The sequence below is a fragment of the Xenopus tropicalis genome, chromosome 4 (genome assembly GCF_000004195.4).
Source record: "Xenopus tropicalis strain Nigerian chromosome 4, UCB_Xtro_10.0, whole genome shotgun sequence".
NCBI classification, from domain to species: domain Eukaryota; kingdom Metazoa; phylum Chordata; class Amphibia; order Anura; family Pipidae; genus Xenopus; species Xenopus tropicalis.
In genome coordinates this window covers 147,439,115-147,462,370 of record NC_030680.2, presented here as the reverse complement: position 1 = coordinate 147,462,370, position 23,256 = coordinate 147,439,115, and positions in this window count along the sequence as shown.

Here is a 23,256-nt window from a genome sequence, read left to right as displayed (position 1 = left end):
AGCTAGATGGTCCTGATAGGGAACTGAAGCCTGTCAGGTTAGGGCATGCCCACTAAGGCGTGGGAACTAAGATATAATTACCCCTTATCGGGGGCAGAACAGCCCTATTGGGTTTATTTCATGGTTAAATGATTCCCTTTTCTCTGTAATAATAAAACAGTACCTGTACTTGATCCCAACTAAGATATAATTACCCCTTATTGGGGGCAGAACAGCCCTATTGGGTTTATTTAATGGTTAAATGATTCCCTTTTCTCTGTAATAATAAAACAGTACCTGTACTTGATCCCAACTAAGATATAATTACCCCTTATTGGGGGCAGAACAGCCCTATTGGGTTTATTTCATGGTTAAATGATTCCCTTTTCTCTGTAATAATAAAACAGTACCTGTACTTGATCCCAACTAAGATATAATTACCCCTTATTGGGGGCAGAACAGCCCTATTGGGTTTATTTCATGGTTAAAAGATTCCCTTTTCTCTGTAATAATAAAACAGTACCTGTACTTGATCCCAACTAAGATATAATTACCCCTTATTGGGGGCAGAACAGCCCTATTGGGTTTATTTAATGGTTAAATGATTCCCTTTTCTCTGTAATAATAAAACAGTACCTGTACTTGATCCCAACTAAGATATAATTACCCCTTATTGGGGGCAGAACAGCCCTATTGGGTTTATTTCATGGTTAAAAGATTCCCTTTTCTCTGTAATAATAAAACAGTACCTGTACTTGATCCCAACTAAGATATAATTACCCCTTATTGGGGGCAGAACAGCCCTATTGGGTTTATTTCATGTTTAAATGATTCCCTTTTCTCTGTAATAATAAAACAGTACCTGTACTTGATCCCAACTAAGATATAATTACCCCTTATTGGGGCAGAACAGCCCTATTGGGTTTATTTAATGGTTAAATGATTCCCTTTTCTCTGTAATAATAAAACAGTACCTGTACTTGATCCCAACTAAGATATAATTACCCCTTATTGGGGGCAGAACAGCCCTATTGGGTTTATTTCATGGTTAAATGATTCCCTTTTCTCTGTAATAATAAAACAGTACCTGTACTTGATCCCAACTAAGATATAATTACCCCTTATTGGGGCAGAACAGCCCTATTGGGTTTATTTAATGGTTAAATGATTCCCTTTTCTCTGTAATAATAAAACAGTACCAGTACTTGATCCCAACTAAGATATAATTACCCCTTATTGGGGGCAGAACAGCCCTATTGGGTTTATTTCATGTTTAAATGATTCCCTTTTCATATCCTGGCTGTGACTGTAAATTCCAAGGCTGAAGGGAAAGTAAATGAAACAATGTATACAGTGTAAGTAAAGTTTATTTTGCTCTACTAACATGATAGCAAAGGATTTGGAATAATTTCTTATCAAAACAATCGGCTGGTTACTGCCCTTCGTTGCTGCAGTGAGTGACAGGCACACGTGGGAGCGGATGGGGATCCATATCTACATAAATAAATAAATAAAGGGCAGGGGAGCATTTCCTAAATGCAGGCAGGGAAGCGCCCATCCAAGCGTGCCCTCCGAGGGCCTGTAAAGCAGCCGGTGGAATGAATGCTATTACCGTACAGATCATTGGCACGGCTCCAGCGAGGCCCCAGCCTGGCACACAGCACAGTGTTTAGAAGTAATAGGGACTGAAAGAAAACGAAACACAAGATGGGAAATATAGAAACAGACCTGCCCGTCGCTGATTTATTTCTCACGCGCCACTGTACAGCTGATCCCTCTGTGATGCACAGTTAATAGAGCGTTCCTCCTGCATTTTATTAATCCATCTGCTAACTTGGATGCTGAGAAAATTTTTTTATCTTCCCAGATGGTTTCACCAGTGATACAAGTTGGCTTCTCCAGCGATTCTGCAGAGTGAAATGAGAAGGTAATGACAGTACGTGATTCTGAGCGTTACCTTCAATGTAGGTTTCTGACCGGTGGTCAATTGCTCAATGTTGTGCTAATGGTTCAATCACACAGTCCAAATGCACATTCATAACCTGTCTGAAGGCTGGCTATCCATACCCCAACGGGCCTGGGAGTTTGGACAATATGGACTTATTTCTTGCCCAGGAAGAAGTTCAAACATTCCATTCTGCAGTCTACAAAAGGTTGGTCATATTATTTCTTGACCAAAAGAAGTCCATCCTGAAATTTTCAAACTTGTAACTCTACTGATAAAAGGGGAGTCCTAAGCCATACATACACTAATATGATTAGATGTGTGGACAATATGGACTTCTTTCTTGACCAGGAAGAAGTTCAAACATTCCATTCTGCAGTCTACAAAAGGCCGGTCATATTATTTCTTGAACAAAAGGAAGTTTGTAAAGTCCACCCTGAAATCATCAAACTTCTAACTTACCTGATAAAAGAGGAGTCTTAAGCCATATATACACTAATATGATTAGAAGTTTGGACAATATGGACTTATTTCTTGACCAGGAAGAAGTTCAAACATTCCATTCTGCAGTCTACAAAAGGTTGGTCATATTATTTCTTGAACAAAAGGAAGTTTGTAAAGTCCATCCTGAAATCATTAAACTTCTATCTTTACTAATAAAAGGGGAGTCTTAAGCCATATATACACTAGGAAGAAAGTTTGTAAAGTCCATCCTGAACTCTTCAAACTTGTAACTCTACTGATAAAAGATGAGTCTCAAGCAAGCCATATATACACTAATATGAAAAGTGTGGACAATATGGACTTATTTGTAGACCAGCAGGAAGTTCAGACATTCCATTCTGCAGTCTACAAAAGAGTCAGAGGCCGGTCATATTATTTTTTGACCAAAAGGAAATTTGTAAAGTCCATTCTGAAATCATTAAACTTCTATCTTTCCTGATAAATGAGGAGTCTTAAGATTTTGGATAATATGGACTTATTTCTTAACCAGGAAGAACTTCAAGCATTCCATTCTGCAGTCTACAAAAGGTTTGTCGTATTTGTTGACCAAAAGGAAGTTTCTAAAGTCCATCCTGAAATCTTCAAACTTGTAACTCTACTGATAAAAGGGGAGTCTTAAGCCATATATACACTAATATGATTAGAAGTTTAGACAATATGGACTTATTTCTCAACCAGGAAGAAGTTCAAACATTCCATTCTGCAGTCTACAAAAGGTTGGTCATATTATTTCTTGAACAAAAGGAAGTTTGTAAAGTCCATTCTGAAATCATCAAACTTCTACCTTTACTGATAAAAGGGGAGTCTTAAGCCATATATACACTAATATGATTAGATGTTTGGACAATATGGACTTATTTCTAGACCAGGTGGAAGTTCAGACATCCTATTCTGCAGTCTACAAAAGGTTGGTCATATTATTTCTTGACCAAAAGGAAGTTTGTACAGTCCATCCTGAAATCTTCAAACTTGTAACTCTACTGATAAAAGAGGAGTCTTAAGCCATATATACACTAATTTTATAGGAGCCGCGGAACCCTTCGGATGTCTTCAAAATGTACCCCATTTTGGGGGTTCATTATAGCACTGGCAGTAGCAATATCAACCTTTCTGGCAGTGGTGCAACTGTAGAGGGAACAGACCCCGAGGGAGGAACCATTGGATCTGCTCAGGGTCGGACTTGGAGGTGCATGGCCCACCGGGGATCCCGCCCCAGCGGCCCTGCAGGTGCCCCCACCGGCCGTGTCCCCTAACCCCCCCAGGGCCCCCCCCGCGCAGGGCCCCCACCTCGAGTGCTTATAAATTTAAAGCGTCAGGGGAGGAACAGTTGGGCAGGGGGAGCGCTGGCAAGGCCAACCCTGGGTCTGCTTCCTCTATAGGTGTAAGTTGTCCCCCCTCCTCAGAAGTAGTGATGAGCGAATCTGTCCTGTGTCACTTCGCCATAAAATGTGCGAAATGGTGAAAAATTTGCAAACCGCATTTGTCGCACAATTTTTTTTGTCGTCGGCATCTATTTTTTGTAGCCCGCATATATATTTTTTTTTGTCGCCCGCGTTTTATTTTTACGTGACCGCGCCCAATTTTCAAACGACCCCGCCTTTTTGTCGTGACCACGCCTGATTTGACACGGCCGCACCCTTTTTGGAAGTGTCATGAAACAATCCGCCAATGGCGCAATGCGGAAATTCGCTGTGAATCCATGCCTGGAAGGAAAAATCGCTCATCGCTACTCAGAAGCTCTCGTACCTACTCTGCGAGAGTGGCCATGGAGTGGGGGCCCTTCTAAGATTTTTTTTTGCAGGGGGGGCCTGGCACGGGTTGTTAAGCCGCTGCTTCCAGCTAATAATTATACATGTATCTCCCTTTCTCTCCCCCCCCAAAATATCAACAACATCAACAAAACCGCTGCCGCATTGCTGTGGGCGCAGTTCCATAGCAGAGAAGGGTACAAAGTCCACAAGCATTTAAATGGAACTATATTAATGCTAATGGGATTCACACAGCAATTTCTCTCATTAAATCCATCTCCATTTATCATTATAAAATTGATTATCAAGATCAGGATGTTTGTGCGATCATTTATCTCTTCCCCGGAATTTCTGATGCTGACGTGCTTCGTCTCATGTGAAGATTTATGGTTTCTTAGATTGTTTATAGATTGAAAAAAAAGGGAGAATGAAAAACATAAAAATAATACATTATTGCTTTCCCCACTGACAGCAGATATAATGGGGATCTTTATATACATTTGTAAGGCAACATCCATGCAATCGGGGCCAGTCTCACAGCATTCACATAGTCTCACAAAACTGGGTCCAGGGGCTGATGGGAATGTGATAGGGACCTTAGATTGTAAGCTCACTGGGGCAGGGGCTGATGGGAATGTGATAGGGACCTTAGATTGTAAGCTCACTGGGGCAGTGACTGATGGGAATGGGATAGGGACCTTAGATTGTAAGCTCACTGGGGCAGGGACTGATGGGAATGTGATAGGGACCTTAGATTGTAAGCTCACTGGGGCAGGGGCTAATGGGAATGTGATAGGGACCTTAGATTGTAAGCTCACTGGGGCAGGGACTGATGGGAATGTGATAGGGCCCTTAGATTGTAAGCTCACTGGGGCAGGGACTGATGGGAATGTGATAGGGACCTTAGATTGTAAGCTCACTGGGGCAGGGACTGATGGGAATGTGATAGGGACCTTAGATTGCAAGCTCACTGGGGCAGGGACTGATGGGAATGTGATAGGGACCTTAGACTGTAAGCTCACTGGGGCAGGGACTGATGGGAATGTGATAGGGACCTTAGATTGTAAGCTCACTGGGGCAGGGACTGATGGGAATGTGATAGGGACCTTAGATTGTAAGCTCACTGGGGCAGGGACTGATGGGAATGTGATAGGGACCTTAGATTGTAAGCTCACTGGGGCAGGGGCTGATGGGAAGGTGATAGGGACCTTAGATTGTAAGCTCACTGGGACAGGGACTGATGGGAATGTGATAGGGGCCTTAGATTGTAAGCTCACTGGGGCAGGGACTGATGGGAATGTGATAGGGGCCTTAGATTGTAAGCTCACTGGGGCAGGGACTGATGGGAATGGGATAGGGACCTTAGATTGTAAGCTCACTGGGGCAGGGACTGATGGGAATGGGATAGGGACCTTAGATTGTAAGCTCACTGGGGCAGGGACTGATGGGAATGTGATAGGGACCTTAGATTGTAAGCTCACTGGGGCAGGGGCTGATGGGAATGTGATAGGGACCTTAGATTGTAAGCTCACTGGGGCAGGGGCTGATGGGAATGTGATAGGGGCCTTAGATTGTAAGCTCACTGGGGCAGGGACTGATGGGAATGGGATAGGGACCTTAGATTGTAAGCTCACTGGGGCAGGGACTGATGGGAATGGGATAGGGACCTTAGATTGTAAGCTCACTGGGGCAGGGACTGATGGGAATGTGATAGGGACCTTAGATTGTAAGCTCACTGGGGCAGGGGCTGATGGGAATTTGAAAGAGACCATAGATTGTAAGCTCACTGGGGCAGGGACTGATGGGAATGTGATAGGGACCTTAGATTGTAAGCTCACTGGGGCAGGGACTGATGGGAATTTGAAAGAGACCATAGATTGTAAGCTCACTGGGTGTGACTTTACAATTTGCAATTTTTCTTTCCTCTATGATTTATAACACATATGGGGTAATGTATCAAAAGAGGCAAAGCTTACTCAGGTCTATGAACCAACGACAACCAATCAAATACTTTTTTACTTTGCATTTAAACAACTGACCAGTATATGCTACCTGCTGATTAGTTGCTATGGGTTACTAGACCCACAATAAACTTTGCTATGGGCCTAGTAACTTTCCTTTAGTACATTACCTCTATACAAGTTATTTATCTGATGTTCCTGTGCCAGTAACTCTCTCTCCCATTACTGGAAACACAACAGCCGTATATTTTCAGTGCTCTGTACCCTCGCTGTGCCCCCTGGTAATGTCCCTCGGTGCTTATTTAGCTGATTTGCTCCATTACATTTTGGCAATTACTTGGGAATATGGTTCATGCAAAACTCAGATTAACCTTAGCAGCTTCCATTAGAAACGCAAGTGCATCACGTTAATCTGCGTCGCTTACGCATAACGAATGAAAGTCACCTAACGAGGAAACCTGAGCCTTATTTCAGCCAATCGGTGTCCCATAACCAAACTGGGCTGCTAAATAGAAACAGAAAACCCATAGGAATTCTATGAGTTCTGATTATATTATGCTTCATTTATATACACGTAGCACCTACTTGTTACACGGCACTAAGATGTGGCCCCTGCCTCAGTCAGTAAGGGCCCTATGCAGCACACAGGCCAAAATTATGGACAATTTCATCAAATCAAAGGAAGAACATACCAATTTTTCAGGGGGGGGGGTACTCGGCCACCACAGACAGATGTATCGCTGTGTGATTCCACCATAAACTGGGGCCACACTTAGTGCTATTGAACTCAGACAGGGTCGGACTGGGCCACCGGGACACCGGGAAAAATCCTGGTGGGCCCGGCAGCCCAGACCCGACTTTTGCTGCTCTCCCCCTGCCCGACCGCTCCTCCCCTGACGCGTTAAATTTATGCACTCGGAGTAGGAGTGGAGGGCCCTGCCAGGGGGGTTAGGGGGGCCCCTGCGCTGGGGAATGGTTAGGGGACACCTGCAAGGGCCCTGGGGCGGGAGCCCCAGTGGGCCCTTCACCCCCCAGTCCAACCCTGAACTCAGAACAATTAATTACAATCCCAACACAATCTCCGCTCACTCCATCCCACACAAATGAACAGTTAGAGTTCCCTGCCAATACCTACGTTCCTGTCCTTTCTTTTGCGGTTTAAGGATGCCGCGGCTTTTCCCAGACTTTCAGCGTAGGGGGTAGCCTGATGTACAGGTAGACTAGATCCTACATACGCTAATTCCTGTCTCTCTAGGTCTCTGACTGGGCGAGTACCGTCGGGACACTGGTCCTTCACTTCTCCTTGTTGGAGCCTCAACTGCTTCACTCACTACCCTACCACTAACTCTTGCCAACCAAAGTATCTTCCTAATGCTATCTTTTCTCCTCTTTCCGGCCAGGCAACTACAGTGGTGACCAACCACAGTCTCCCTGGCCTCATATGCTACCCCCTTCTTCAGGGACACACTAATGCACTAGCACTACCTGTTGGCCGGCCCTACACATGGGTTTAACTATTTACACTAATGAAACTCCTTATTTCACTCTTTTAAAACTCTTTGCCAGTAGTGCCCTGCATAGAATCAAACCCACAGTTCTGTATTATATGGGGCTCTCTAACAAATTTGGTTTAGAAACCAGAGCTCCCCTTTTAAAAATGGGATAGAATTTGGAAGGAATTTGCCTTCAATGTTTCTTTAAATGTTCATTAAAACTGCAGCAATTATTGTGCTTTGCAGTTGAACTTCCTAAGGAAGGCAGTTCCATAACGCAACAGAATTCCTTTACTTCTACAGAAGTAGAAATGTCCTTTCTTCCGGCCACAGGGGACGTTCTTTGAAGACCTACAGGACTAACCGCCACTTTCACAGAGAGAGATTTCCTATTGTTCCTCACACAGTTATTTAAGGTGGTTTCTTTCTCCCCTCGGGGAACTGCTCATTGGATTTAACCAAAACTACAAACGATTGTCCTAGTAATTAAACATTTTCTATTGCATAATAATTTAACTCTGGGCTCTTGCATGACATTCATTAATGGCAAGTTATATGTCAAGTTATATTGCATATCTAAGTTTTAGGATGAAGACACATGGAGCTACTTGTCACAGCTACTAAAATAGACAATGCTGATCATTTACTGATAACTGTCTCTACGTGTGTTTAGCAGAGGCAATTCTCAGTATTGTCTATGGCAGGGGATTTTCTGGCCATGACAAGTAGCTGCTACTAAGTAGCTCTGTGTGTTTTTGCCCTTAAGGCTGCAGACAATTTTATACACTTTAAATAAGAGGCTTTTTTAATTAACTCTTGTAGCCACTAAATGATAGGGCTTGCTAGTTGTAAACCTATAAAGTCCCCCTTGCCGTTCTCATTCAAATGAATACACAAGAAACTCAGCTTTATACCCAGCAGCCCCAGTTTGTATAGTGTAGGGACCCATAGGGTTAATCTGCCCCTATGGCTTTAAACCCTACTCCTTATTTCTGCTGTTACTGGGCAAAGTCCTATTTATCTAGTTCACCCTTATCTTATACCTTATTGGTTTATTTGGTTGACCACACCCCTTGCACTCTCATATAGTGTTTAGCAGGAGGGTGTGGCTTCCTCTTTGGCTGCTTCTGTGTCTCAGGAACAGGTCACTGAGCCTGGGATCAGAACAAGGCCCCAGTTATGCCAGTATTGCCCTAGAGTCACCATCTGCTCTAGAGAAGTCACTAGTGAGAACTTTAATAGACAGCTTGCTGTGAATACGCAGGCAAAAATAGTAGAAAATGGAAGGCAGAGATGGAGTCCAGTTATGGGGCCAGTAGTCCGGACAGGCAGCAGGTAAGCAAAGTCACGGAACAGGCTAGGAGCCAGAACTGGAGAATCCAATAGAACAGGGCAAGAAAGGTACTGAAACACAGGAACAAGGCAAGGGACTTGGTACCAGGCAGGAACTAAAGAAGATCTCAAGATCTAGGATACACCAACTCAAGATGGCAAGATCATGGCCAACCACTTAATGACCAAGCCCTGAGCAATGGCCAGGGGCCGGCTTATAAAGGAACTTAATAGAATGATTAGCAAGACATGGGGCTAATGAGGTGGGCGGAGACAAGGAATACAAAAAGTACAGAGGAAATCGAACAGAACTGACACTTACAGCCTCCGGTGGCTCAGTTGGGTATTGCACAACCAAACTGGCGCCCAGTCCTGGGATTGAATCCCGACAGATCCCACTGTGACACTGTCTAGGATACACCAACTCAAGATGGCAAGATCAAGGCCAACCGCTTAATGACCAAGCCCTGAGCAATGGCCAGGGGCCGGCTTATAAAGGAACTTTATAGAATGATTAGCAACACATGGGGCTAATGAGGTGGGTGGAGGAAAGAAATACAAAATGTACAGAGGACACCTAAGAGAACTGACACTAACAGCCTCCAGTGGCTCAGTTGGGTATTGCACAAGTAAACTGACGACCAGACCTGGGATTGAATTCAGACAGATCCCACTGCGACACTGTCTAGGATACACCAACTCAAGATGGCAAGATCACGGCCAACCGCTTAAAGGAACAGTAACATCAAAAAATTAAAGTGCTTTAAAGAAATTAAAATATAATGGTGTTTTTGCTACAGAAAAGCTACTATATAAATGAGCTGATGTGTTGCCATGGGGGCAGCCATTCAAGCTGGAAAAAAGGAGAAAAGGCACAGGTTACATAGCAGATAACTAGTAGATAAGCCCCATATAATGGGGGTTTATCTGTTATCTGCTAAGTAACCTGTGCCTTTTCTCCTTTGAATGGCTGCCCCCATGGCTATACAGCAGCTAACTCATATAAACTAAAGTAGTCTTTCTGAGGCAAACACACCAGTTGTAGCAATGCAGGGCAACAGTACATTATATTGTTATTACTTTTATACACTTTCATTTTTTGGTGTTACTGTTCCTTTAATGACCAAGCCCTGAGTAATGGCCAGGGGCCGGCTTATAAAGGAACTTAATAGTATGATTAGCAACACATAGGGAAAGGAATACAAAAAGTACAGAGGAAACTGAACAGAACTGGCACTAACAGCCTCCAGTGGCTCAGTTGGGTATTGCACAAGTAAACTGACGACTAGTCCTGGGATTGAATCCAGACAGATCCTAACACAGGGACGGGCCTAATACCGAAGCCAACAACCAGTTAAAGCTGCTCTCTTGTCTCTTTCACTCAAAGGGACATTATCCGTTCAGAATAAAACCCAAAGTCTACCGGCGCATCCCATAGGCTCTCCGACATGAGCCTCCCTCCTAATCTAATTTATGCCTCCAACCACCGGAGACGACACCTCTAGATATAATTTTCTGCAACACATCACCGAATGATAACTTGGCGGGATGGAATTTTATATTACATACATCACTGGCCGACGATAACAACACATCTCATCATTTATTTAAGCATATGATCTGCGTTGCTTTAGTAATATGACATTATTTAGATGTTGCTCCCGAGCACTACTCCTCCGCTCTCGGCAAAGCTTTAAATTACCACAAACACACAAAGTAATGAAAGCAGAGGTGTGAAATTGGTTTTACGGGAGATTCTGTCGACATTCCAATAGATGCAGATACGCGCTGCACTGTTTTAATTTGCTTTTCAGACAGAGAACGGATAGTTTGTTGCTGCACCTAATGCATAATCTCTCCGAAAATATAACAACAAAGCAAACGCCGCTGGAATACGATTACCCCGGGTTATTGCATTATTTATTAGGCAAAGTAACGGCAATAAAGGGGCACGTGGCATCAACAGATGTGGGTTTTTTTTTAATATTCTATAATAAACAATGCTGAGCTTTGGTGGCCTCTCCTGGGATCCCCCAAAGTTTATAGTGTAAAGTTTAAAACTATACCCCCCCAAACAATATATATAAAAATATATAAAACCCGCCTTCATCTAAATAATCCATTTTCATATAAATATACTTGATAAGTATGTGCCATTGGGTAATCCTAAATAGGAAACTGCCATTTTAAGTACTAAGGGCCGCCCCCTGGGATCATAGGGTTCACAGTGCACACAAACAAGCCAAGGCACACATACATGCTAGGCCCCATCAGCCAATGAATGGGCAGAGTTCTGCCTTTTGCTCCCACACTACTTCCTGTTACAGTTACAGCTGCATCACTTCCTGTCAGCTGATCTCTGAGGGAGCACACAGCCCATCACTAAATGGCGGCTCAAGGGAAAGGATGTAAAAGGGCAATATTTACTGATATATATATTCCAGTTTGGGGAGATTCTTTAATAGGCCACGTAACATAATATAAACTGTCTGTTGGTTACGTATTCATTCTGGCGGTATAGGAAAATTTCTGAAACGGCAAAAAATTGTGAAACAAGGGTGTTAAGCGACCATTTTGTCGCTCGTTTTTGTTTTTTTTTTGTGTTGCACACGACTTTTTTGATGCGACCGCGCCCATTATTTGCACAAATTTTTCCGTTGCAAATTTTCACTGTAGTTTCGCTAAACAATTCCACCAAATGTGGAAATTTGCTGGGAATCCATGCTTGGTGAAAAAATTTGCTCATCACTAATGGGGAACCATTTGAGCCAAATGTCTAGATGAACTTTGCCAGGGTTATAGTACAGGTATGGGACCTGTTAGCCAGAATGCTTGGGACCTGGGGTTTTCTGGATAAGGGGTCTTTCTGTAATTTGGATGTCCATAACTCAAGTCTACTAAAAATCATTTTTTATATATGCAATAAACCCAATAGGGCTGTTCTGCCCCCAATAAGGGGTAATTATATCTTAGTTGGGATCAAGTACAGGTACTGTTTTATTATTACAGAGAAAAGGGAATCATTTAACCATTAAATAAACCCAATAGGGCTGTTCTGCCCCCAATAAGGGGTAATTATATCTTAGTTGGGATCAAGTACAGGTACTGTTTTATTATTAGAGAGAAAAGGGAATCATTTAACCATTAAATAAACCCAATAGGGCTGTTCTGCCCCCAATAAGGGGTAATTATATCTTAGTTGGGATCAAGTACAGGTACTGTTTTATTATTACAGAGAAAAGGGAATCATTTAACCATTAAATAAACCCAATAGGGCTGTTCTGCCCCAATAAGGGGTAATTATATCTTAGTTGGGATCAAGTACAGGTACTGTTTTATTATTACAGAGAAAAGGGAATCATTTAACCATTAAATAAACCCAATAGGACTGTTCTGCCCCAATAAGGGGTAATTATATCTTAGTTGGGATCAAGTACAGGTACTGTTTAATTATTACAGAGAAAAGGGAATCATTTAACCATTAAATAAACCCAATAGGGCTGTTCTGCCCCCAATAAGGGGTAATTATATCTTAGTTGGGATCAAGTACAGGTACTGTTTTATTATTACAGAGAAAAAGGAAATCATTTATAAAAATGTAAATTATTTGATTAAAATGGAGTCTATGGGAGACGGCCTTTCCATAATTCGGAATTTTCTGGATAATGGGTTTCCGGATAAGTGGTCCAATACCTGTACCGCTCACACAACAGTCTCAGTTATAAGGAACTCATTTTAATAGGAAAACAATACAGAAAAAAATGAATGATTTCATATAATGTATAATATATAGATATATATATTTTTTTTTAATAAAAAAGTTAATATTTAAAAGAAAAAAAAATATATATATGTGTATATATACAGGTATCGGACCCCTTATCCGGAAACCCGTTATCCAGAAAGCTCCGAATTACGGAATGCCCGTCTCCCTTAGACTCCATTTTAATCAAATAATTCAGAATTTTAAAACTGATTTGCTTTTTCTATGTAGAAATAAAACAGTACCTGTACTTGATCCCAACTAAGATATAATTACCCCTTATTGGGGGCAGAACAGCCCTATTGGGTTTATTTCATGGTTAAATGATTCCCTTTTCTCTGTAATAATAAAACAGTACCTGTACTTGATCCCAACTAAGATATAATTACCCCTTATTGGGGGCAGAACAGTCCTATTGGGTTTATTTAATGGTTAAATGATTCCCTTTTCTCTGTAATAATAAAACAGTACCTGTACTTGATCCCAACTAAGATATAATTACCCCTTATTGGGGGCAGAACAGCCCTATTGGGTTTATTTAATGGTTAAATGATTCCCTTTTCTCTGTAATAATAAAACAATACCTGTACTTGATCCCAACTAAGATATAATTACCCCTTATTGGGGCAGAACAGCCCTATTGGGTTTATTTAATGGTTAAATGATTCCCTTTTCTCTGTAATAATAAAACAGTACCTGTACTTGATCCCAACTAAGATATAATTACCCCTTATTGGGGCAGAACAGCCCTATTGGGTTTATTTAATGGTTAAATGATTCCCTTTTCTCTGTAATAATAAAACAGTACCTGTACTTGATCCCAACTAAGATATAATTACCCCTTATTGGGGCAGAACAGCCCTATTGGGTTTATTTAATGGTTAAATGATTCCCTTTTCTCTGTAATAATAAAACAATACCTGTACTTGATCCCAACTAAGATATAATTACCCCTTATTGGGGCAGAACAGCCCTATTGGGTTTATTTAATGGTTAAATGATTCCCTTTTCTCTGTAATAATAAAACAGTACCTGTACTTGATCCCAACTAAGATATAATTACCCCTTATTGGGGGCAGAACAGCCCTATTGGGTTTATTTCATGGTTAAATGATTCCCCTTTTCTCTGTAATAATAAAACAGTACCTGTACTTGATCCCAACTAAGATATAATTACCCCTTATTGGATGCAAAACAATCCTATTGGGTTTAATTAATGTTTTATTGATTTTTTAGTAGACTTAAGGTATGGAGATCCAAATTATGGAAAGACGGAATACCCTTGGTCCCGAGCATTCTGGATAATGGGTCCTATACCTGTATATAAAACGCATAAAAAATAAATACAAAAAACTGCTATATTGTAACACACATATTGTACACTGACGGGTTTTAAAATTCAGATGATAAATGATGACTGCAGACACAGAAGACAATAAATTCTCTGTAAAGGAAATAAAATTGTATAATGTATAATTCTATATATTATTCAGTATCACACACACTTTCAGGTTTTTTCATAACATAAAAACAATTTCTTTTTATAATTAAATATTTTTCTTCTGAAGTGTTAGTTAGTTAGTTAGTGTTGGTTCTAGGACTTTTGATTAACCCAGAGAGCAATTTACTGGAAGAGAAATATACAGTATCCATGGAATGGAGATAGGACTGGGCACTGGCTATGGATCAGAAGGGCGGATTGGCCAACGTTTGGCTCCAGCACTGGAGTTGATGTAGAAGAGGCTTTTCATGTATAATGTAGGGGGGCCCTAAGGAGACAAAGGCCTAAGCCAATTTTCAGTCTTTAAGACTTTGTTCCCACTGAATAAAAAGGAACCGTTGTTACTAAGTCTGTTTCATCAGAATCCAGAACCCAAAGCCTAAACATGGTGCTTGTTGTGCTCCAAAAACTGTTCCATGTCTAGTTTGTGACTTACATAAAATCATTCTTTGAAATGGCCATTAACTAACCATCAGATTTTTTTTCCTCCACGATTTGGATTTTTAGTGCTTTTTGGACAAAATGACTAGTGATTGCCATTGGCAAATTGTTTCGCAAAACTTCGGTGGAAATTCGGCGCGGAAACATTCTCCGACCGTAAAAAAAAATGAGTTGCGTGTCAAAGTGGGCACGGTAGCATCAAATTGGGCACAGTCACGTCAAAAAAGGATGACAACAAAATGTTTTATTGATTTTTTAGTGGACTTAAGGTATGAAGATCCAAATTACAGAGACCCCTTATCGGGAATACCCTTGGTCCCGAGCCTTCTGGATAACAAGTCCTATACATGTACTAGATTTTTGACTTTAGTGTTAGAATTTGCTTCCGTTTATCAACAAGAGCATTTGTGAGCTTTAGGGATCAGGCTTGACTCACAATTCATCTATTCAGGTTTTTCGTTGGATTGAGTTCGAGGCTCTGTGATGACCAGTCAAGTTCTTCCACTCCCAAGCCAAATATATGGACATTATTTTTTGGTATAGGGGAATTGTTGGGCACCACCAGGAAAGTTGATCCAAGGACTGGTCCAATTGCCATCTTGGAGTCAGGAAGGAATTTTTTCCCCTCTGCCGCAAATTAGAGAGGCTTCAGATGGGGGTTTTGCCTTCCTCTGGATCAACTAGTAGTTAGGCAGGTTATATATAGGCATTATGGTTGAACTTGATGGACGTATGTCTTTTTTCAACCCAATTTACTATGTTTCTATGATGGATCCATTTCCAAGGGTGCCATATATTTTTGGCCATATAGAGGGCAATTTAATAAACAGTCTTAAGTTTGCTACTTGTCTAGTAACCCATAACAACCAATCAGCAGGTAGCATTTATGGGCAACAGTTTAAAAACACACATCGGATTGGTTGTTATATATTACTAGATGTGGGTAAACTTTAGACTTTTTATTACTTTATCCCGATTGTGTTGTTCTAAGTTGAGCACATTCCCTAGAATTCTATTTCTCCTGCCTTCTCAGCCGCCAAATGTGCAAAACCCGACAATTATGTGCAACTTCAGGAAAGAAAGAACAATTAAAATACAACAGGATAATGCAAAATGTTTGCAATGTCTCTTTAACTAAAGGTGGCCATACACCTCAAGATCCGCTCGCTTGGCGATGTCGCCAAGCGAGCGGATCTTCTCCCGATATCCCCACCTACGGGTGGGCAATATGGGAAGAATCCAGGCTAATTTGGTCGTTTGGCCCTGGGGCCAAACGATTGAATTATAATGACGGGTATAGGCAAAGTCGGTTCGGAGACCACATCAGCGAGCCAATGCGGTCCCCGATCCGACTCGATTTTTTAACCTGCCCGATCGATATCTGCCCGTTTCAGGCCAGATATCGGTCGGCCAGGCCCATCAGTAGTGCCCATACACGGGCCGATTAGCTGTCGAATTGGACCGATATCGGCTAGAATCAGCCCTTGTATGAGGACCTTAAAGGGCTGATTTACTAATCCACGAATCCGAATCCCGAATGGGAAAAAATCGGTTTGGAAACGAACATTTTGCGACTTTTTCGTATTTTTTACGATTTTTTCGTCGTCGGCGTGACTTTTTCGTGAATTGACGCAACTTTTCATAGCCGTTATGACTTGCGCGAATCGTTGCGACTTTTTCGTAGCCGTTACGACTTGCACAAATTGTCGCGACTTTTTCGTAGCCATTACGACTTGTGCGAATTGTCGCGACTTTTTCGTATTGAGCACTAGTAAATGGCAGGCAAACCTTTCCGATTTTTTTGCGAAGGCTATGAAAAAGGCGCGACAATTTACGAAAAAAGTCGCGGCGGCGACAAAGAAATCGCAAAATACTGATCATTACGAAAAAACGCCTTCGGACGCTTTCGATGCCTTTGTGGATTAGTAAATCGGCCCCTAGAGGCCCCCCATACACGGGCCGATTTTTTACTGTCAAACGATCCGATACTATCGTTAAGTTATCGTATCGTTGATGGTGTGCGAACGATCGTCGGCCCACTAATCGGCCCAACATTTTCGTCCCCAAAATCGATCGGCCAGGTTTAAAAATTTTAGTCGTTTCACGATAAAATCTGCCAGTTGGTGTGAGTGTCAGACATTTGTCTTCGAACGATTGTTCTCTGCGCGTGTCAAGATTGCCAGCAGCGGAAGTCAACGAACATAAATAAATAAATACCGCTTCCGCCGCGACATTGGATCGTAGGTAGATGTACCATCGTACGTATTTTACGATAATGATACGATGAAATCTTTTGCAAATTATCGTTGCCCATGGATGGTATATTGTATGGAAACCCGATTGCCATACGATCGTTTGTCGATATAATCGTTCGTCGCACAACGAATGAAATCGCCTCGTGTATGGGGACCTGTAGAGTCCATCTCATCGCGGCCAAGCCAAAGACTATGCACTTTATAGCAACACATTTTCATTGCTTTAATGAACAAGTCTCAGTAGTGTTAACATGGACATAAACTATACTAAAGCCCATAATGCAATTTGTTAGACAATTAACCATAAAGTAATCTCCCCCCGGCACGCCGTCCATCGCAAACCCTAAAGACGGAGAACTTAATTGTTTTATGTCGCCGGTTACTGTCGCTAAGACAATACGTGAAATATTAAAATTAAAAGAGAAAATAAATAAATAAATCAGGAGGCCGTAAAACAATCGCGCATAAAAGCTACGGAAACTGATAATAACGGCGATGACTGAAGACGCCGGGAAAGTAAATGCAATTTAGGGCTAAATATTAAAAGATGTAAACATAATTGCATTTTTATTGTAAGTCTTCTAGTTGATTTGTTCAAGAAAATTGCTCGGTTTAATCACTAGCTTAATTTTATTTATTACATTTTATTCATTTCTCATCGTGCAAAGGAGGGTTTGCGAATGAAGCCGGGATGTTCCAGGCATAGCCGTAGCGCGGAGACAGTTTAATAGGAATTGAACATTGTAACTACATTTATTGGAGTCAATTTTGGCCATAATGTTTCGACCCCTTGTGGCAAATCAATCTAAATTTAAGAAAATTGTGGCAAATCGTGTCGCCCAGTGACAATACATTGCTGGGTAATGTAACACACTCAATGCCGACACAAGTTGCACAATAGAACACACTGTTGGTTTACGTACCCAAGATGGCCGTACCCAAGAAGTACCGTACAAGCTCCCATATACACTTCCCCTGCTCCATACCAGGCTCCCACTGCTTTGGGCAAGGGAATTCATTCTCTCTCTGGAGGGAAAGTGCTGAGGGAAGCCAGTGGAGCAAACACAGAAGCAAGATCCCAACGGCCATCTTGGATCTTCTAAGCATAGGCTGCTAAACAGGAAGTGCACGTTACTGGCAGTCATATTGGATGTAGTAAAGAGCATGGATGGCGTCATGGCAGCTCTTGGTGCTCTTGAATTGGATAGCAGCCATACTATTACTCCTAAATTGGGTGGCGGCCATACTTCTACTCCTGAATTGGGTGGTGGCAATATTGCTACTCCTGAATGGGGTGGTGGCCATATTGCTACTCCTGAATGGGGTGGTGGCCATATTGCTACTCCTGAATGGGGTGGTGGCCATATTGCTACTCCTGAATGGGGTGGTGGCCATATTGCTACTCCTGAATTGGGTGGTGGCCATATTGTTACTCCTGAATTGGGTGGCGACCATACTTCTACTCCTGAATTGGGTGGTGGCCATATTGCTACTCCTGAATGGGGTGGTGGCCATATTGCTACTCCTGAATGGAGTGGTGGCCATATTGCTACTCCTGAATGGAGTGGTGGCCATATTGCTACTCCTGAATTGGGTGGTGGCCATATTGCCACTCTTTAATTGGGTGGTGGCCATATTGCTACTCCTGAATTGGGTGACAGCCATACTGCTACTCCTGAAATGGGTGGTGGCCATATTGCTACTCCTGAATTGGGTGGTGGCCATAATGCTACTCCTGAATTGGGTGGTGGCCTAATGCTACTCCTGAATGGAGTGGTGGCCATATTGATACTCCTGAATTGGGTGGTGCCATATTGCTACTCTTTAATTGGGTGGTGGCCATATTGCTACTCCTGAATTGGGTGACAGCCATACTGCTACTTCTGAAATGGGTGGTGGCGATATTGCTACTCCTGAATTGGGTGGTGGCCATAATGCTACTCCTGAATGGAGTGGTGGCCACATTGCTACTCCTGAATTGGGTGGTGGTCATATTGCTACTCCTGAATTGGGTATGGCCATATTGCTACTCCTGAATTGGGTGGTGGCCATATTGCTACTCCTGAATTGGGTGGTGGCCATATTGCTACTCCTGAACTGGGTGGCGGCCATACTTCTACTCCTGAATTGAGTGGCGGCCATACTTCTACTCCTGAATTGGGTGGTGGCCATATTGCTACTCCTGAATTGGGTGGTGGCCATATTGCTACTCCTCAATTGGGTGGCGGCCATATTGCTACTCCTCAATTGGGTGGCGGCCATCTTGGAGGCACAGAAGATCTGGCACAGTGGTAGCCCCTTATATACAGGTGGAAGGCAGACATGTTGGTGCTCCAAAGCTTTAATGTAAGTAAAGTAAATCAGAACAGAAAATATAATAGATTTATGAAGCCTGTTTGTAATATTAGTATAAATATATATATATATATATAAAAGGGGAATTATGGTACAACAGCACCTTTATATTCTCTCTTTCCCATTTGGAGGACAGCCCTGCTGGAAGTACTATCCCTGCTTCATGTTACAGTGCACATACTGGATAATATAAAACCCTTAATTGAATCAATACCATCTTAAAACATAATAATCTCGCACTCCTTGCCGGTCTCTTTAGCCAGAGAATAGAAAAGCCTGGTCCCTTGTGCGACAGAGATGTCCCCTATTAAACCCTCCCGCTGTCACTAACAGAATCAACGAGTAACAAATCTGATTTTCTCCCTGCGCAGTAGGATAAAGCTCTGCTTCACTTCATATTATGCCGATCTATCAAACATATTTTTTTGAAAATTCTCTCTATTATCCTCATAAAATTGAAAATGTATTGATGTTATTCAAGGTAAGATAGAACAGCAGTGTTAGCAAATGTATAGTATATTTATTCACACACTGAAATAACATTTATTGTGGTTTGCTCCTAAAGTCCCTGCTAAATTCCTAATAAGAAATAGAACATTGCAAGCGCTGCAGGTTTTATATCTCATTCAGCCATGTTGTCTGTATACTGAGGCCTTGTAGTCCTAATATATAGGGGCAGAGACAGGGGAAAGTGTTGGAAGGGTTACTGCCTGCCCTGCTCTCATTTCCCTACAGAAATAGGGGTTGGTAGCACTAGGTAGGTACCTAATATATAGGGGCAGAGACAGGGGAAAGTGTTGGAAGGGTTACTGCCTGCCCTGCTCTCATTTCCCTACAGAAATAGGGGTTGGTAGCACTAGGTAGGTACCTAATATATAGGGGCAGAGACAGGGGAAAGTGTTGGAGGGGTTACTGCCTGCCCTGCTCTCATTTCCCTACAGAAATAGGGGTTGGTAGCACTAGGTAGGTACCTAATATATAGGGGCAGAGACAGGGGAAAGTGTTGGAAGGGTTACTGCCTGCCCTGCTCTCATTTCCCTACAGAAATAGGGGTTGGTAGCACTAGGTAGGTACCTAATATATAGGGGCAGAGACAGGGGAAAGTGTTGGAAGGGTTACTGCCTGCCCTGCTCTCATTTCCCTACAGAAATAGGGGTTGGTAGCACTAGGTAGGTATCTAATATATAGGGGCAGAGACAGGGGAAAGTGTTGGAAGGGTTACTGCCTGCCCTGCTCTCATTTCCCTACAGAAATAGGGGTTGGTAGCACTAGGTAGGTACCTAATATATAGGGGCAGAGACAGGGGAAAGTGTTGGAAGGGTTACTGCCTGCCCTGCTCTCATTTCCCTACAGAAATAGGGGTTGGTAGCACTAGGTAGGTACCTAATATATAGGGACAGAGACAGGGGAAAGTGTTGGAAGGGTTACTGCCTGCCCTGCTCTCATTTCCCTACAGAAATAGGGGTTAGTAGCACTAGGTAGGTACCTAATATATAGGGGCAGAGACAGGGGAAAGTGTTGGAAGGGTTACTGCCTGCCCTGCTCTCATTTCCCTACAGAAATAGGGGTTGGTAGCACTAGGTAGGTACCTAATATATAGGGGCAGAGACAGGGGAAAGTGTTGGAAGGGTTACTGCCTGCTCTGCTCTCATTTCCCTACAGAAATAGGGGTTGGTAGCACTAGGTAGGTACCTAATATATAGGGGCAGAGACAGGGGAAAGTGTTGGAAGGGTTACTGCCTGCCCTGCTCTCATTTCCCTACAGAAATAGGGGTTGGTAGCACTAGGTAGGTACCTAATATATAGGGGCAGAGACAGGGGAAAGTGTTGGAAGGGTTACTGCCTGCCCTGCTCTCATTTCCCTACAGAAATAGGGGTTGGTAGCACTAGGTAGGTACCTAATATATGGCCCAATATATACCTATGACTACGTGTTGAAAGACACGAAACACGTCAGGACAATTGTGAATAAAGCTATTTCTTAAGCACCCGTGCCTGGAGTGCATACCCATCGAGAAATATTTCTTGTGACTACTGGGTCTCCCTTTGCTATGGGTCTGGGGCGCTGCACCCTGACCACCGGATCAGTGGGGTGAGTGTCTATGAAAAACTGTGATTCATGTGATAATTAGAAAAAAAATTTTCCTTTGGTGAAGGGTCTGGGGCAAGGTACCTGGACCAACTCTGTGAAGGGGTGAGCGAATGCAAATTGAGACTGGCTGTTTCAAATTTTAAATTAGGCTTGATGTGCCGGATGGCTTAGACCAGGTTTTGGTATTGTTGTATTTAAGAGTCTGGTAACAGGCAAATTGGTCAGGGCTGGAAGAATACTGGCGAGGTCCATAAGGCAGGCCAAGGTGAGTGACAGGCAGAAGGCAAGCAAGGCCGAGTAAACAGACTGGAGGTCAAACCAGCAAGTCCACAGAATCAGGTACCTGACCCGGGTCGGGACAGGAGAACAGGAGAAAGGAATCAGGTAGGGCAAAGGTGGGGAACATGGAAACCAAGAATCGTGGAGACAAGATCAGGCTTAGAAGCTCTGATGATCAAGCAACGCTGTGTTGCAAGGACCCAGCTCATAAACCCCTTAATTAATTGATTGTCGCTGGCGTCAAAAGAATAGCCGTGCAACTAAATAATAGCCGCGGGCGACAAAATAATAGCCGTGCGACAAAATAATAGCCGCGGGCGACAAAATAATAACAGCGGGCAACAAAATAATAACAGTGGGCAACAAAATAATAGCCACGGGCGACAAAATAATAGCCACTGGCGACAAAAGAATAGCCATGCGATAAAATATTACCACAGCATCCTCCTGCTTCCCCCAGGGCACCGCCAGCATCCTTCAGCTTCCCACAGGCCCCCCCCAAGCATCCTTCAGCTTCCCCCAGGCCCCCCCAAGCATCCTTCAGCTTCCCCCAGGCCCCCCAAGCATCCTTCAGCTTCCCCCAGGGCCCCCCCCCAAGCATCCTTCAGCTTCCCCCAGGGCCCCCCAAGCATCCTTCAGCTTCCCCCAGGGCCCCCCCCAAGCATCCTTCAGCTTCCCCCAGGGCCCCCCAAGCATCCTTCAGCTTCCCCCAGGGCCCCTCCCAAGCATCCTTCAGCTTCCCCCAGGGCCCCCCCCCAAGTATCCTTCAGCTTCCCCCAGGGCCCCCCAAGTATCCTTCAGCTTCCCCCAGGGCCCCCCAAGCATCCTTCAGCTTCCCCCAGGGCCCCCCCCCAAGTATCCTTCAGCTTCCCCCAGGGCCCCCCAAGCATCCTTCAGCTTCCCCCAGGGCCCCTCCCAAGCATCCTTCAGCTTCCCCCAGGGCCCCCCAAGCATCCTTCAGCTTCCCCCAGGGCCCCCCCCCCCCAAGTATCCTTCAGCTTCCCCCAGGGCCCCCAAGCACCTTCCATTTCCCCCCAGCGGCCTCCAGCTCCCGTGATGTCGTCTTCTATGTGCCGCAGCTCCCACCTTCTGCTGTGCTTTTATAAGGTTGCGCCTGTGGGTGTGACGTCAGTACGCACGGGCGCAACCTTATAAAAGCGAGGATGCGGCAGAGAGCCGCGGCACATAGAGGAAGACGCAACTAAAGATTGGGCCCGTCCCGGGCTTGATGAAAGGGGGCCCAGCTAAGGAAACTAGTGCGGCCGGGCCCCCTTTAAAGCTAAAAACGCCCGGGCCCGGGACGATTGTACCCCCTGTGCCTCCCTGATGGCGGCCCTGAACCTGGCCGGCTGCCTGCCACTGAGCCAACAACTTGCTCTGAATAAACAGAAAAGCCAGTGCGGCAGAAGAAATGTCAATATCCCAGAAGGGCAACGTTGGCCGCTAACTTGTTTATGTGCCTAAAAAACAGAGCAGAACAATCCCAAGTCTCAGCCAGACGTACATCCCAATAAACAAACCTCCCAACATCGGAGCTGTTGATTTTTCTCTTCCTCGCTGACCTGCCTTTTAGCTTCTCGGCAGAAGAACAGACAATACCGAGAGATG